The sequence below is a fragment of the Apis mellifera genome, linkage group LG7, assembly GCF_003254395.2.
Source record: "Apis mellifera strain DH4 linkage group LG7, Amel_HAv3.1, whole genome shotgun sequence".
NCBI lineage: Eukaryota > Metazoa > Arthropoda > Insecta > Hymenoptera > Apidae > Apis > Apis mellifera.
Window position 1 is genome coordinate 6,104,262 of NC_037644.1, and position 18,105 is coordinate 6,122,366.

At 17.6% G+C, this 18,105-nt stretch overlaps 1 long non-coding RNA gene across 2 annotated transcripts; it reads left to right on the forward strand.

Annotated features, from left to right (window-relative positions):
* The first annotated feature begins 1,836 nt into the window (after positions 1–1,836).
* LOC107965780 lies at positions 1,837–6,350 on the forward strand. Of its 2 annotated transcripts, none has more exons than XR_001706193.2 (3): positions 1,837–2,179; positions 2,633–2,745; positions 6,218–6,350. It is a non-coding gene; the product is annotated as an uncharacterized LOC107965780 (long non-coding RNA). The 2 variants fall into 2 exon arrangements; XR_001706194.2 differs by having other exon boundaries at positions 1,838–2,179; positions 2,674–2,745.
* The last annotated feature ends 11,755 nt before the right edge of the window (positions 6,351–18,105 follow it).

The window sequence follows — 18,105 nt, forward strand, 5'->3', positions numbered from 1 at the left end:
TCAAATAAAATTTTAAATAGAGATTGAATATATGTATTACATATTTATCTGTTTTAAATGTATTTTTCGTCTCAGCTAATATTTAATAATACAATAATGAGGACAATGTGTCGTTACTATATATAATAAAAACATAATAAAAATATATATAATTACAAAAATTCAAAAAAATATTTTTCTAGAGAGAAAAAATCATAAATCACAATATTAATCATTCAGAATCAAAGTATTTAAGATAACAAAAAATTTTTGTTAATTATTTACAAAAGATTAGTTATTATTTATAATAATAATTATATTATTTATAATATAATTAATTATTTATAATATGCAAAATTTTTCTCACCAACTATATTTATCATCAAATTTTATTGTATTTTATAAATAATCACATACTCCACAGAAAAAAAATATCTTCAAAAGAGTTTTGAAGAAATTTTAAACTGAAAAGAACCTATGTTGTACGCTTTATTCATGTAATTTTGTTTCTCGATTTTCTATGAATTGAAGACAAAGAAATGATATTATCTGTGTCAAGGTAAATATACTGATTAAAATCGCGATTTAGAATCTTGATTTACTTGAAAAAAACTGCAAATACATCAAGAAACAAAAAAAAAAAAAACAACAATTTTCTACAAATAACAGAAAACGAAATAAAGCCCGAAGAAATTGAATAGAAAAATCATAAAAATACATAAAAGCGAATATCTTATTTATCATCTAAAAAATTCTCATATTTCCTCTAATGCATTGTTAATTTATTTATGATAATGAATATATTCTCTTTACATAATGATTTATGGGATTATACCTCATAAATCGTTTTAAGCGATGAATTTCGAAATAAAAACTTTAATATGCTTCAACAATTAATGCCAATTTACGTTACATTTCAGCAAATATATATATATATATATATATATATATATATGTATGATAAATAATTTATTCGACATATGTTCATTAAAAGTTTTCAACATAAACAAGTATATCTAGTATTTTGAAGTTGCCAAATTCAAGAAATAAATATAATATTAGATTCACAATTTAGCGACAAACTTGGTAAGTAATTAGAGAGCTATTGCCTACTCAATATCAATTATGTTGATGGTAGTGACCAATCTGAATATTATATCTCATATAAGTTATTCTTCATCCTCAAATACGAATATCCTAAAATACTGCAAAATATTTTCAGAATTGTAGAAAAGACCATACTGAAATTATTTATTCTTATTGATAATTGATAACTATCGGAATCGCAATAGTTTCACCAGTGTAAATTACATCCTTTGAAAATGATAATTAAAAAATCTTTTTATCGATCAAACGATTCAATTAAATAAATACTTCAATAGTTTAATATTAACTTAATTAATTTATCAACTGAAGATTTAATATAAAGAAATTTTTGAAATTTTTATATAATCATTTTTAAACAATGTAATTTACACTGATTGGCTTCTGATTTTTCCATGTAATATTAATTCATAACTCTTTTACGTAAATTAAAATAATATTAAAACAAATATATAAAACAATTTTAATAATAAAATATCCATATATTATTATTTATATAATTATTATTTATATAATTTAATGTTTATCTTTTACAAATAACAAGAAATGTTATTAATGATAAATTATACAACAGATTGCGCCTTAAGATATCTGATTTAATCTCTTATATTAAAACTCCATTGTAATGATTAATTTATAAGATATTTTCTGTTTTATAACGATGCAAATTTATGTGCATAATATTTGCGTAAATTCGATAAAATTTTGTCTCCTATCATATATATTATATAAATACAAAAAACACTGGTTAGATATATTGAGTTTTTATAAGAATAGAGATTTTAACTTTTTAAAAAATACAACATTTTTTAAACATTTCAAGCAACGTGATTACGTATTAATTGAAACATGTATTTACTTTAAAATCGATACGTTCAAAATGAAAAGGGAGCTTATCAATGTAAATTATACAATATTGAATCCGGGTGTGAATCCGATTATGTTATTTAAGAATATGTGAATATGCATATCTATGTATGTAACATGAATTTACAATAATATAATATTTTGCATAGCAGAAAACTTCGTGAAGTGTAATATATTATAATTTTGAGAGTACGAATGTCGATAATAATCTCTTATGGAAAATAATGACGTTAGTTTCCAGTGATTAATTGTTATTGACGCAGTATAAATTTGGACTTGAAAAAGATATTCAATGAAATGAATACATAATTTATATGAATGTGAATATCAAGTAAAGTTTTATGATTTAATCTAAGTAAAAATTAATTACATTAAAAATATGTATTTCATACTATTTTAAAAAATATTAATTTACTTATCATATAAAATTATGTATTGTTAAATACTAGCATGTAATAAATAAAATAATTCATTGATAAAATATTCGTTGTTTTGTATAATTATTTGTTGTTTTTATATAAATATTTTAATTATTTTATTTATTATGGACATTTTCTTTTATTAATGTTTATTAATCATTAATATTAAAATATGGAAATTATCTTCTATTAATGCAATTATCTTTATTATTATTTTATTTCCAAACATTCTCTTTTAAAAAAATAAATGATTACTATTATAGGTAATTTTCATCCAAAGTTTCCATTCAAGGATATGTTACAGGTATACATGGCACATGTGGTATATAAATTATTTCACCGTTTCTAGAGCAGCAAATCGGGAACTAACAAATTAGTAAGTTAGTTTTATGCAATTGTGCGCTGCGTGATACGTGTGCAATTTAAACCATTTCGTGCATCCGCATTCTGGCAACACTCATATTGCTTGTTCTCCCCAGATACTTCTGTTATCATGGGATTATGTAGAAATTACTTCCTTATATAATTTATAGTTATGGATATTTGCAATGTTGATACGCTTTGATTAAACGCGTGAAAATCTATTGAAATTCTTTTTGTTTTGTTTTATTATTTAATTTGTATAATTTTAATATTGTTTTTAATACAATTTAATTGTATATTTCCAATAATAATTTTTAATATTTCATATTATATATACATATTTAATTTCTGAATTTATGATTTCATAAACATATAATTAATAACATAATGTGAAAATTGCCTATAATTATTACAAATAATATTTATATTATGCTAAATTTTTTTCATTTATTATTTATTTTGGAATAGATGATCCAACTTATCATTAATTATTATATAAAATTTTCTTTAAATTTTTTATTTGATAAAATAGAATAATTATATTTTTTAATAACTTTTTTGTATTGATCTAATGATTAACTTGTATCTTCTTATTGCATTAATATTTATATATCATTATCTTTATTGTAATCAGAAGGCTACGTTATTTGCCTTGTACAATATATTAGCTTGCATTACTTCACGAGTTTAAATTATGATGGAAAATAAATTATTGGATTTACAATCCATAAAAAGATATCCCAGACTACAAATTTTAAATATCGAATATAAGAGATGATTGATATTGCTAAATGATATTTATATTCAATTGATCTAATTGTTTTTTCTATAGTCTAGACAAATTTTTTTGTTTAGATATATAAATATTAAAATTTTCATTAGAAAAAATAAAATAATTCATTGATAAAATATTCGTTGTTTTATATAATTATTTGTTGATTAATAAAAGGCAATAATGGAAATATAGCTCTTAATTAAAAAATTTTAAGAATTATTCTTAAGATTTTCTGTATTTTTAATAAAATTTAATAATCTGAATAATATTTAATAATAATTTTATTAATTATTTCAGTTATTGTTATTAAAATATACATATATAATACATATATTAATAATTTCTGTTTTTTTTTCTTTGTTTCAATTACAGCAAGATTATATTCTTTTTATTTTTTATACTGTTTTATTACATTTTTGAATGATTTTGTCAAATATTCAGAATTTTTTTGAATCAATATAATAGCTAATAATATATAATATAGATGTATTAAACAATTTTAGACATTCTCAATTCAATATTGGAAAAGATATTTAATTATGACAATAAATTAAAAAATTATAAAATACATTATATATTATGTATTATAATTATATATTATAATATATAAATAATGTATAATATATAAATATATATATAAATATATATAAATATGTATTATAATATATAAATAATTAATATATACGTATAAAATATATTAATAATTAATAAAATTTTCAATTAAATTTTATTTATTAGTAAATTTTATTAAAAACATGAAAAACATTGAAAATTGTGAATAGTTTTAATTTTTTAACGAAACATAAATTTTACATATAATAAATAATAAAAGTGAAAATAATGAATTATATTTTAATTTTTATTTTTTCACATAATTAAAGATAATTCTGATAGTTTTATTAATGATTTAGAATAAGAATAACAATATATAATTTTTTAATATTTTATTTTTATATTTTTTCATATTGAGAGAATATGACATATATTATTTAATATTTATTCATATTTTATATCATAAATTAATTTAATGATCAATCTATTGATTTATATTTATTTATATTCTTATAGTTAACAGTAGCTTAAAATATAAAAATTATTATGATAGTATTTTGTTTTTTGTATAGATTTTTCTTTTAATTAAACATTAATGATTTTTATTTCAATAATTGGAATGCTTTGTGTATATTGAAAAATATGATATATAAAAATAATACTAATATGATATATAAAATATTAATTTGAATATCGAAATATTTTTTATTTTAAAATAATTGTTGGAAATGATGCATTATAGAAAACATTTCACTTTTTTCTTATATTCATTTCTTTTAAAGAAATGAATTTTTAATTACAAATATTACACATAAAAATCATTTTGAAACTACATTCACACTGAAAAAATTAAACTCACGGGAAGTTATAGTATAAAAAATACATAAAAAAATCAATAAAAATAGTTATAATTTTTTTTTTAGAAATAATATTGCGACCTAGTCGCGTATAAAATTATATTAAATAACACATATTAAAAGTCAATGCGAATGTTTTATAAACTGGCTCACTGCCAAATAAAATATGACGAAGCAGTATAAATTAAAGTTTATCATTTCTATATTTTTGCAAGTTCATTTGCAAATCAAAAAAAAAATAATAAAAGAAACTGTAGCGTTTCATTACATTTTACTATTTTTAAAATAAAGAAAATTTATTCTCTATGATTTTTTTCATATTTAAAAATACATTAAAATTTTTTTTGTATAATATATAAGATATAAGATATATAAGATATATATAATAATATAATATATAATATATAAGAATAATACTTAAATATTTATTTTATTATTTTATTATATTTTTCGTGAAAATATGATTGTAATGTTATTTTCAATATTTTTCATTTTTATCATCTATAAAGTTACGAAGAATGATTTTAAAATAATATATATAATAGAGAATATTTAATTCTATTATTAATATATGTATTATGAAATTGCAATGTAATAACATGTACTTGATTTAGATGAGCAATAAAATAAAATTATTTTATAATCTTAATAGATCTAATACGTAGATATATAATAAGATATATAATAAGATTAGATTTTATCTTAATAGATAGATAATACTTGAGAGTTTTCATTTATATTGATTTATATTTTCAATAGTTGAATTGTTCATTCATATGCATTGCATTAATAGAAATGTCGTGTTTATCTTCAGGAAATTTTTGATTAACATTTTGCGATGAATATCGATAAATATTTATTTAACTATAATATAAATTATATATATTACATTTATTATATTAATATAATATATATTATATTTATTATATATATATATATATATATATATATATATATATATTTATATTATTTATATATATATTAAAGAAATAAATTTAATGTGAATAAAATAAAATAAAAATATTGTCACGTGATAATTATCTCCGTGTAATATGTGTGTATATATCCATTTAATACTATATATATCGATTAAATAAGTTTATCGAATAATAAAAATCAATCTTTGAATGTTTAAATTTTTTAATGTAATAATGTAATTTTAAATTTTAATTTTTTAATTTTTTATTATTGAATTATGTTTAATTATGTTTCATTAATTAAATTAATTATTTCATTAATTAATTTTTTAATTATCAATTTCTCATCTTATGATCGTAATATAATGATTCTTACATTTTTAGGTTCTTTTTCTGCTAAGATTGAATGAATGTGAGGTGTTCGAAATTAATTTATTATTTATCTTTGGAAGAAGAAACAGATCAAGGAAAAGAGAAAGAGATAAATCAAGAGAAGAGAGGTGCAATAATATCTTTTAGCTTTAAGTTTTTCTTTTATATCTTCAGCTAAAATCGACGGAAATTAAAATTTTAAAGAAGCATTTGTATTATAATAATGTTAATAAAAATATATTAGTTATTAGAACGGAAGATTTCTATTCAAATTTTATTTGTTATTAACATCAAAAGTAAAATTAGTATTTTCTTAATTTATTTACTATATATTTAATTTTCACATTAAATACAATTCTAACTTTATAATTTTTCTAAGAGAAAAAAAAAGAAAAAGGACTAATATGAAATTTTCTAATTTAATTTTAATTAATTGAACTTGTAGATAAAAACAATTTATTTTATACTAGATAGGTATATATTATATTCAATAGATTTTGAATTAATAATAAAGAATTTTCTTTTAAATTAAATATAAAAGACGTTTTATATATAATATAATATAATAATAATAATAATATAATAATGTTTTAAATAAATGTTTAGTGTTTAATAATTCGAATTATTTCTCTTTATATTTTCATCAATATATTCTATACAATTAATATTATTGAATTTGAATTGAATTTAAAATGACAATATCATATTTGGATATCATTATTTTCTTGTGTAATAAATTAAATTATCCTAATAACATCTCGCGATGTGAAATATAAAATGACAGCACATAATTATTACACGCATAATAATTATTGGAAATTTTTGTGTAAAAGCTAAACATTATTAAATTGTGAAAATGTTTTTATGAAAATATCTATTTTTATAAACAGAAATACAAATAATAGTAGAGAATTTATTAATAAAAGATGGAATTTATAGCAAATAATAAATTTATTTTAAATTTGAAAATAATTATAGTTATAATATCATAATTATACACTATATAATACATCATGTAAATTTTAAATTATTTATTATTTACCATAATTATTTTTTAAATTAATTTTAAATTATTTGACAATGAATTCTGATACTTCGGTACTTTGAAAATTTAATTATTTTTCGATTTCATTTCATAAATCACAAATTATAAGAAATAGAAAAAAATTTTCAGATTCTTCTTTTAATTAGATTATATATATATATATATATATATATATATATATATATATATATATAATATATATAATATATATATATAATATAATATATATATATATATATATTTTAATTGATATTATATTTTTATAGTCAATTAAAGAAATTTGAAGTTTGAATGCAAATTTTAGAAAAATATTAAATTAAAAAATTTATTTCAGAATTTTTTATTAAGAATTCGTTCTTAATTTTCAAAATTATGTTTTAAATAAATATAATAATAATTATAATAATATTAATCAGAAACAATAATGATATAAATGTTTGATATTGTATATTAATAAATTAATTATTTTCATTGAAATCAAATAACAAATAATTTATTTCATAAAATGTTAAATAAATAATTTAATTTAAAAATTGCAATTTATTCATTTTTCATATGAAATATTTTCTGAAATATTTATTTCAAAAATAAATTGTTTTATAAATAATTTTGACAATTAATTTTAAAGTAATATAATTTCAAACTTCCTTAAAACAAAATTATTACTATTCAATATTTTTCAATATTTTATTTGTTATTTTTATTGTTATAGTATTATCATCATTTCTTTTGTTTGTTATTATTTAATTCATAAATATATACTTCGATCTGTTTACTTTCATAATTAAAAAATTTCTAAACTAAGGAAAAAAAGGTTTTGATTTTCATTTTTTTGAAATAATGGATAGAGATAGAATAGAATAATTTTTATTTGAATATCCGTTTTAAATAAATTCTTTTTAATTTGAATAATTTAATTAATTTAATTTGATTTTAATTTGAATAATATTAAATTAAATATTTTTGTAACTATTATTATAAACGATATTAAATTATTTTTCAATATCTGTAAATTTAAGAAAATAGAAAATTTAAAAGGATATAGAAAAATTTATATAATTAAAAAAAATTTATAGTTACATGACACGAATTTTGATTAAATGATGAAATGGATTAATATTTCCATATTAATTTTCTCTTTTGTGAATACATCGTAAAATATTTATTGAAAAATTCCTTTTACAGGATGAGAGTGATAAATCTGATTTTTATCGAAGTCCAAAATATCATGTATTTATTGATTTAAATTTTCACTCTAGGTGGATGAATATTTTATTGATATATTATTAAAAAATTAAATAATTTAAAGAATAAATTAAAAAATTTGATATAAAACATGTCTTATATATATATATATAATATATAATATATATATATATATATATATATATATATATATTATTTTTCTTGTATATATTAAAAGAAAAATTTATATATACATGTATGAATATTAATTATGATTTAATTCTTTAAATCATATCCATTATAATATAATTGCTTCAATTAAATTTAAATCAATTTATGATGTACTTGTTTTATTATCATTATTACATTTTATAATTAATATAATTATAAAAACGATATATTTTATAAAATATTTCTTCAAATTAATAATTATTTTATTTTCATATTGAATTTATAAATATGTTATTTATTATTATTATTATTATTATTATTATTATTATTATTATTATATATTATATATATATTTAATTGACTTTAATTGAAATTTATTATAATAATTTAATAATAATCCTTCGATTATTTTAGTGTTTGTAATTTTCTTATATTCTTTTTTTATTTATTATAGTATTACTATATATATAATGTTACTATAATATTTATATATTCAATATTATATATATTGAAATATGTGATAATGAGAGTTTCTGTGTTTCTATATTCTAATCTATCTATTATCTATTTATATTTATTCTATTAAAAGTTTCTTAGCATTTTTTATTGAAATTTCATTCATATATATAATAAAATTTTATATATAAAATTAAAAATTTAAATATATTTCAATAATGGTATGACATAATGAATATATGAATAATATACACATATTTTGTAAATATCTGTTGTATTAAACATAGAACATAGAAAAGAAAATTTTATTCATTACATCATTTATTATATTTATTTTTGTTACACAAAATATTATTTTTTTATTCTTATATTTTAATTTTGTACATGATAGTACAATATAAATTATTTACCATCTTTTTTAATTAATATTATGTTGCAAACAAAAAAAAATAATTGTGAATCTGAATGCAAAAATTTTTGCTAAAACAAAAATGTGATTCATTTTTTTCTAGAATATTTTAATGAACATCTTTTATATTAATTGATTATTAATTAAATTGTGTACAAATATAAAATTGATTATAATATTAATTATTTTGAACCATGAATTCCATATTATAGATAATAAAAATAATAAAATAAAAATCTTTTTGTAAAAATTTATATAATGAATTATTTTATTTCAATACATAATGAATATTTAATTTCATATTTTTTAGATTGTCCAGAGTTTAAAATGTCGACTGAAATTTTATTCGCATTTTATAAAATATTTTTTCATATCGGCTTTTAATATTGTGCTTCGATGAAGTATGGTAAGTTTAAATTTTATCCATGAAAAATGTCGAATAATGAATCGATCAAGCGTAAATTCGTATGCTCGCAGGCTATACAACATCCATGATTGAACCGCATGCAGGCTGATTACGATATTCCTCAGGGGAGCATTAAATTTCATTTTAGTGAGCGAGGGAAAGGACCGAGTAACGTGAGATTTGACGTGCATCATAACTGTTCATACTCTACAAGTTCTGTAATTCTGTTACTGAATTCATCGTTCAAATGCTTATGCATTAATTGAGAAAATACATTTTTACAAACATTTTTCAATGAATGAATAAATTTGCTTTAATGAAATATTTAATTTTTAATAAAAGTCAATTTTTTGATAAATTTTAATTGCCCTTTTAATTTAAGAACAGTTTATTATTACATTATTTTTATAGAAAATGAGAAGAGTGAATATTATTTATATTAATCATAAATAAAATATTTTTTATTTGAAGAGCAAAAGTGAATCAATGTTCAATAAAAAGTTTATAACTTATATTATCATAATTTCATAAAAAATCAACGTTGACTTCAAAACATGAAAATTTTACTTTCACAATTTGTTTTTTCAAAAATGTTTTTATATTATATAAAAAATAAAAGAATAAAGGTATTTTTTTTTCTTAAAAATTTAAAAAAGAATCAATCTATTATAAAGATACTAAAAAAATTTTTTGTGATTAAATCTGCAATAAACTTGAAAATTAAAATTTGCCTTTCACAATGAAAATAAACTTTATTATGTGATTTTTTTCCAATTTATTGAACTTTAAATGTTAGGATTAAATGACTTTTTCCCTAATTTGAATTTTTAACTTTGATATTAGGATTTAATATCGAAAATTGAAAAAAATATTAAATTTTCTTCTTTTTTATGTATATTCAAAATTCAATAATTTGAAAAAAAAATCTTATAGCAAATTTTAGGAGATTGATATAAAGAAAAAATTTCAATTTTCAAATCTTTTCTGAATTCAGTCATAAACAATTTTTCTAGTGTCTTAAATGATTAAATATTTCAAATTTTTGAAGAAAAATATTATTTATTTTTTTATTTAATATATTTGATATTTGATATAACATCTCTAAAAAAAACAAACTCAGGATTATGAAAGTATAGATTTCATATTTTAAAAAGATTAATTGATTGTTATATAAAAGTTTTTTTCTATGAAGTTATAACAGTTTAAAATCGATAATTTTTCAATAAATATTCATTTATGTTTTTCGCTGTTTACAAATAAAATATATTTAAATAATTAATAAAGACATGGATTTGATATAAAAAATAAAGATCAAATGAAACGAATGAAACGTATTTAAAATAACACAATGTACAATTATTATTTTTTTATTAATTACTTTTTTAATTACTTTTTTTATTATAAATTAAGGATGGAATGTTTAATTAAATTGTTTAATTCCCAGATTTTAAAAGTGAAGATCTTTCATTATTATCTCCGATAATGTTTTATTCGTTGTTTTCAAATATACTGGTAAGCTCGATCTAATCATTATCTAATATCTATTTAATCAATATTATATCTAATCAATCATTAATTCAACAAATTTATAAGAAAAACTATTAATTTATTTTTAATCAATTGTATTTAATTAATTATATTTTCTAAATATATAATATATTTTAATTATAATTATAATTATTATTATTATAATTATTAAATTATACATTATTTTTTTATTATTATAATTAAAATATATTAAAATATTAAAATATATTAATTATATTAAAATATAATTAAAATATATTAAAATATATTTAGAGAAATTAAATTTTTAATGACTATAAAATTACATATAAGAAATATAAATGAAAAAATTCCTAAAAATTAATACATGTTTTACTTCCATGATAAATTTTCATGATAAGATAATTGCAAGAATTTAATTAATAATTAAATCATACGAATATATAATCTAATTGTGATATTATAAATGAGAAATGATCTATATTGAAATAATATTAACTGTCATGTTTAGATATAATATATGTATCTAAATTGTAATCAATCAAATGTATTACATCAGAGGACAATCAATTATGATATTATTAATTAGCTGTAATAACATTTGCTGATCTTAGATCTTATCCTATATTTAAGACAAATAATATTAAATGCCAATTAAATTTAATAATCTCAAATGTCAAGAATAATTTTATTCATAAATTTTTTTGATAAATAAAATTAAGATTAGAGAAAAATTAAATATGGGTACTGCTTTAAATATAAATATTATATTATATTATATATATATAATCATTTGATATTATTTTATGAATTTTGTGAAATATATAGTATATTAATTTTAAGAAAAGAATCTACAGAATTTTTTTTATATAGAAATACAATTATAATTTTCTGATAATTAATTGATGATAATTAAGGAATTAATTTTCTTAAAAATGATGAAGAAACTTTTTTTTTAATTTTTATTGTGAATAATAATTAACATATAATAAATTCACAATAAAAGAGAGCATATAATTTTGTAAGTCATTTTCCTTAGATAAAAAATTTTTTGTACAAAGATTTGGATGAAATCATACGCAGTTCACAGTCGCAAACTGTTCTAAACTTTTTGTCAATCTTTTATATTCTATTCATTCTACTCTATCACTTTTATCATAAGAATGTCTTTAAGAAAGAACTAAATTTAATTTATTATGATTAAATACGCTTCAAAAGAATTCACTATACTATAAAGTAATTAAATGTATTAATAATATATTTAACTTCATTTATTTTCAGCTTTAATAAGTTCTTCAATTTTGTGAAATAAAATTGTTTATATAACCTACTTGATAAGTAGGATTATCTAACAGATACAAATGAAACTATTTCCTTTCCATCGATTTGAATACTATTGGTAGATAATTCCGAATATGCGATTCAATTAATGCTACACACCCCTCCTAGCTATACATTTCGCATTACATCGCTAGGGATCGTGGCTGTACTGCATCTAATAACAATTCGCCAGGAAGCGTGCCGTTTTCAATCAGCTGCAGGTAATATGGTGGATTACGGCCGATGTTGGCGCTAAACCAGTGTTCGACCCATTTTTCCTGTCGGTGGAGCAGCCGGTGAATTCAGTAGGGACCAACATAGTTCAATGAATATATTAATTGAATAATCCTAAGGTTTCAGCTACTCAAAGACAGCCACTTATCCGGTCTCTCTTGTCTCCTCTGCTATGACAGGGTCCCTGTTCGTGTTATATATGCAAATTCCTCGGCGAATTCGGTGTAATAGCCCCTCTTCTCTCCTCCCATCTCTTCTCTCTTTATCCCTTTCACCTCCCTTTGCTTGCCTATGCCTCCTCTCTTTCTCTCCAGGGAGCAATGGGCTAATGCGAGTGCAGTTAGGCGGTGCCGACCCCAATTCACTGTGCACTCCCGCAAATTCATTAAGCAATTGTGATTTCATCCACCACCACTTTTACAATGAGTCCACTTTTATGTTCTCTCGTAAACCGACTTCTCGATGGCTATGTGAATACTGTTTTCATCAGCAATACGATGCGACGTGAATTTCATTTCAACATAAAATAGCTTTTATGTTGACTTTGATCGTTATTTTCCATTTTGTCGAACAATATTTTGATACAGTTAACACTAGTCTATCTATCTAAAGACAAAAATATTTGATATTTATTATCATGATATAATAATCATAATTATCATAATATAATTTTGAAACTGTATTGTGAATATTTTGATATTTGAATCTTGATATTTGAAATATCTATTCGAATATTTGTTATATAATCAACTTTTTGTGAAGATGTTTACATACAATATAGAATAAAATTTTCATTATCTAAACTAAACAGGAAAATAAGATCATTCAGATAAAGAAACAAATTTTTTTAAATGATTTATTTAATATTTTGAGGAAAATACACGCTTATTTATAATGAAATTAAAATAATAATATAAAAAATAATTTTTATTATAAAATTAGAGATTCTATATCTTTTTAACTAAATTATACAAATTTTTTAATATGTAAAAAAATATGTAGTTTATAAATAATTTTCCATTTCATTTTTCTTTTTAATGCTTCTTTGTACTTTAATATTATAATATTCTTTAATTTTTGATGTCAATAATTGTGGATTTTTCATTTGAAGCAATATTATGTATTCTTTACCAATATTTTCACTATTAATTAATATCTAATTTTTTTAAAATATTTCTGATTTCATTTTAATAATATAAAAATATATTAAATAAATATATCATGTGAACATATTTAACAATTTCAAATTAAATTTTATTTCCATTACTATACATTTAAAAGTGTATTTATATTATTGAGATAAAGTTCCAACAAAATAAGGAAGAAAAAATAAAAAAAAGTTAATTTTAGCCAATTATTATTTTTTGATATTAATAAAATAATGATAAAATTTTTAATACTATATATTAAATACTGAATACACAGACATAATTAATATACTGAATTTAGTCTATTCATCATATATTCCAATTATTAATGCTATGTTTATTATAGTAAAATGTATTAAAAATATAAGATTTTATCTTTCATTTCATAATTATCCTTACTTCTGAATAAAACTTACATCATACATGCTGATGAATATATATAAAACTCAATAGAATTTTTCAGATGATACTATATTACAACGATACTAATATTGGGTATCTTCAATCAATTGACAAGTTTATTATATATATTTAAATATTTAAGAAAATATACGATTTATATATGTTTAAACGAAATATATCTTCTTTTTTTCTTTTTTGAATATCCATGATTTTTTTAAAAATTTGACACTTTATAATAATATAACTTTTTAAAAAATGCAATATTATAACTTTTTTAAAAATGCAAATTTGTAAAAATGTTAATATAAAAAATGCATTATATATATACAAATAAAAATTAAAATATATATAAAAAAGATATGATTTAAAAATTAGTTCTTAAAGAAATAAAAGTAAAATATTTGAAAATATTTATCAATCTTATTTTCTCTGTGACAATAAATAACTTGTAATAAATATAATATAATATATATAATGATTATATGACAAACATTGTAAAAATTGTATGAACAAATGAAAAACATTATAAAAACTGAATGATTTGTAAAAATAACTTTTAATGTTCAAGAAAATTAATTTATAAAAATTATGAAAATTAAAATGTGTTTTGATTATTTTTTTGGGAAATTAAAAAAAATGTGTGATTTTTTTATTTTGAACTTTAGAAAATTTCTTTTTAATTTTATATTTATTTATTAATTAATTTTATATTTTTTTATTTAATTTCATATAATTTTTAAAAAATTTGATTTATTTTATTTATTAGAAAATAGAAATTGTTTTAATTTTTATTTCAACAGAAATGAAAAAAAATTGTAAGGATTTCCTATAATTAACTTTTAAATAATTTTAAATTTTTAAAAACTGTTTTCAATGTTTATTAATTAAGAAAAAAGAAAAAAAATGATTAATATTTTAAATTTAAAACCATAGTTGAATAAAAATATAAAACGAATTCAATTATAATTATAAATTAATTACATTTTTAAAATAAAAATTAATAATTTCTTTATTTTCGAACAAAATTAAAGTTTAATTAAATTATTCTTTGCCAGATTTGAGATAATATTAATGTTAATAATAAATAAATATTTTAATATATAAATAAATTAATAATAAATTAATATTTTGATATTATTAATTTTTATAATTTTTTAATTTCAATTAAAAATATAAATATTATTAAAAAATTTGAATTAATAGATAAATTATAAATAATTATAGCAAAGAGAAAGAGAGAGAGAGAGACAGAGAGAGAGATTGAATTAAAAAATATAATTTTTTTAAAAATTATATATATTTATATATATATTTTTTTAAAATTTTTTACAAAAAATAAAGAATGCAAAGATTATGACTTAAGATTATACATTATATTACAAAAATTATCACAAAAATTTAGAATACAAAAAAAAAGATTTTAATTAAAAATTATTATTCGTCAATAAGTAAAATATTAAAATAAAAAATTTAATTAACAATTTTTCAATTTTATTATATTTTTTATTACATATAAAGTATAAACTTTCATTACAATAATTTATAAAAATTGTTTGAGCTTTTTAAAAAAAATTTTTAATTTCTAAAAAATAATTTTTTTAGAATTGAAAATAAAAAATAATTTTTCTCCTGATAAAAAAATTAGAATATTTTCAGAATTGAAAAAAATTTAAAAAATTTTTTAGATTATTTTTTTTTTTTGAAAATTATTCGAAAAAAAATAATATTACATAAAAGATTTATCTTATCTAAATTTTTAAATTTTGTTTGACATGATTTTTTATATAAATAATAATAGATTAATAAGATAGAATTAAATCGAAAGAAATAATTTTGAGTTTATTTTATAAAATTATTTTATTAATTATTTTAATATTTAAAAGTTCACACTTAAAGATACACACGTAAACACACTTTTTTTGCTTATTTGATCATGTTCAAATTAAACTTAAATTTTACATAGATTATTTTTTTTTAAATAAAAAAAGAGTACTTTTCGAGACTATGAAAGAAATAAAAATGACAATAAATATATTATTTGTGGCATTATTCCTTTAAGGAAATTTTTGATAATATTTTAATTTATTTAAAAATCTCATTGATATATTTTTCTGGTAAAGAATTCTGTCAGTCTGAATATAAACATAATATTATATTATTATGTGGTTGACCAATCAGATTGTAAATTTGAGCTATTGATGTTATCAAATGATCGATGGAAATTATTTTAATCATCATATCCCATATCTATATTATAACTATTATCATGTAAAAAAGTTCATTAATTTATAAAATATCATTCATATAGATTTGAATTGGATTAGATTATATTATTTTATAAGTTATATTATATAATATACATATTTTATATTTTATATATTATTTTATAAGTTATATTATATAAGAAACAATTGACAATACAAGAAAATCCTCGTTTCAAAATTTTATAAGCTTTCAACATTCATATTATATTCATATATATATATATATATATATATATATATATATATATATATATATATATATTATAGTCAATTATGATAATTATAATAAAGATATATTGGTAACATTTGAATGTACAACCGTATAATATTCAATATATTTAATTAGTATTTAATTTGTTTTTTAAACACATATTCAATATATTAAAATATTTTGTATCGAAAATATTTTATTAATTTTTTGATAAGTAATGACCGAATATAAAATCTGATTAAATTGTATTGAATTATCCATATTCTTTAAGTTAATCATTTAATCTCTGCTCTAATTTTAGTCCTTTCCATGCTACACGTTTCAGTATTTCTTTATTTTTTTATATATTTTTTTACATTGCAAAGAGCAATATAAAAATATATAATAATAAAAATATTATAAAATATATTTAATATTAAAATATCATTAAATATATTTAAAATATATCATTATTGTAATTCATTTCAAAATCTATAATTGTATATATATTCTTGAATAAAACTTCTTTTAAGAAATTCTTCCAAATAATAAAAGTCCAATATATTATTTTAATGTCAGAAATGGAATGACTTATTAACATTTATTATTCTGATTGAAAAAATTTTGCACAAATTGTAAAAGACAAATTAATGAAATCATCGAACATCAAACATCGAAAAGAAAAAGAAATACATTTAAAGAGTTATCATTGAGAGTATTGAGTATTGTATGTTTATTGCTATAATTTGATAATAATAATTGAATAATAATAGATTTTTTATATTTTCTTTTTAAATTCTATCATATTTCTATAAATTGCTATCTCTTTATTTATATCTATTGCAATTTTACAAGATGTTTACATTTCAACATCAATCTTGCAATTTTCATTGGAATTTTTGATTAGATTATTATCTTTTTTAGATTAGAATCCTTAGATTATAATTCTTTGATTCTGACAAATATATATATATATATATATATATATATATATATATATATATAGAATACTATATGAAATAAATTGATGCGGTTTTTGAGCTAGCTTAGATATTTTAAATTTTATTTTTATTTATATAAAAATAGAATATGAATTGAAAATAGAATCACAAGAAATTTCCGAACTATTAATTTCATTATGTCAAGACCTGATTATTTGATCAT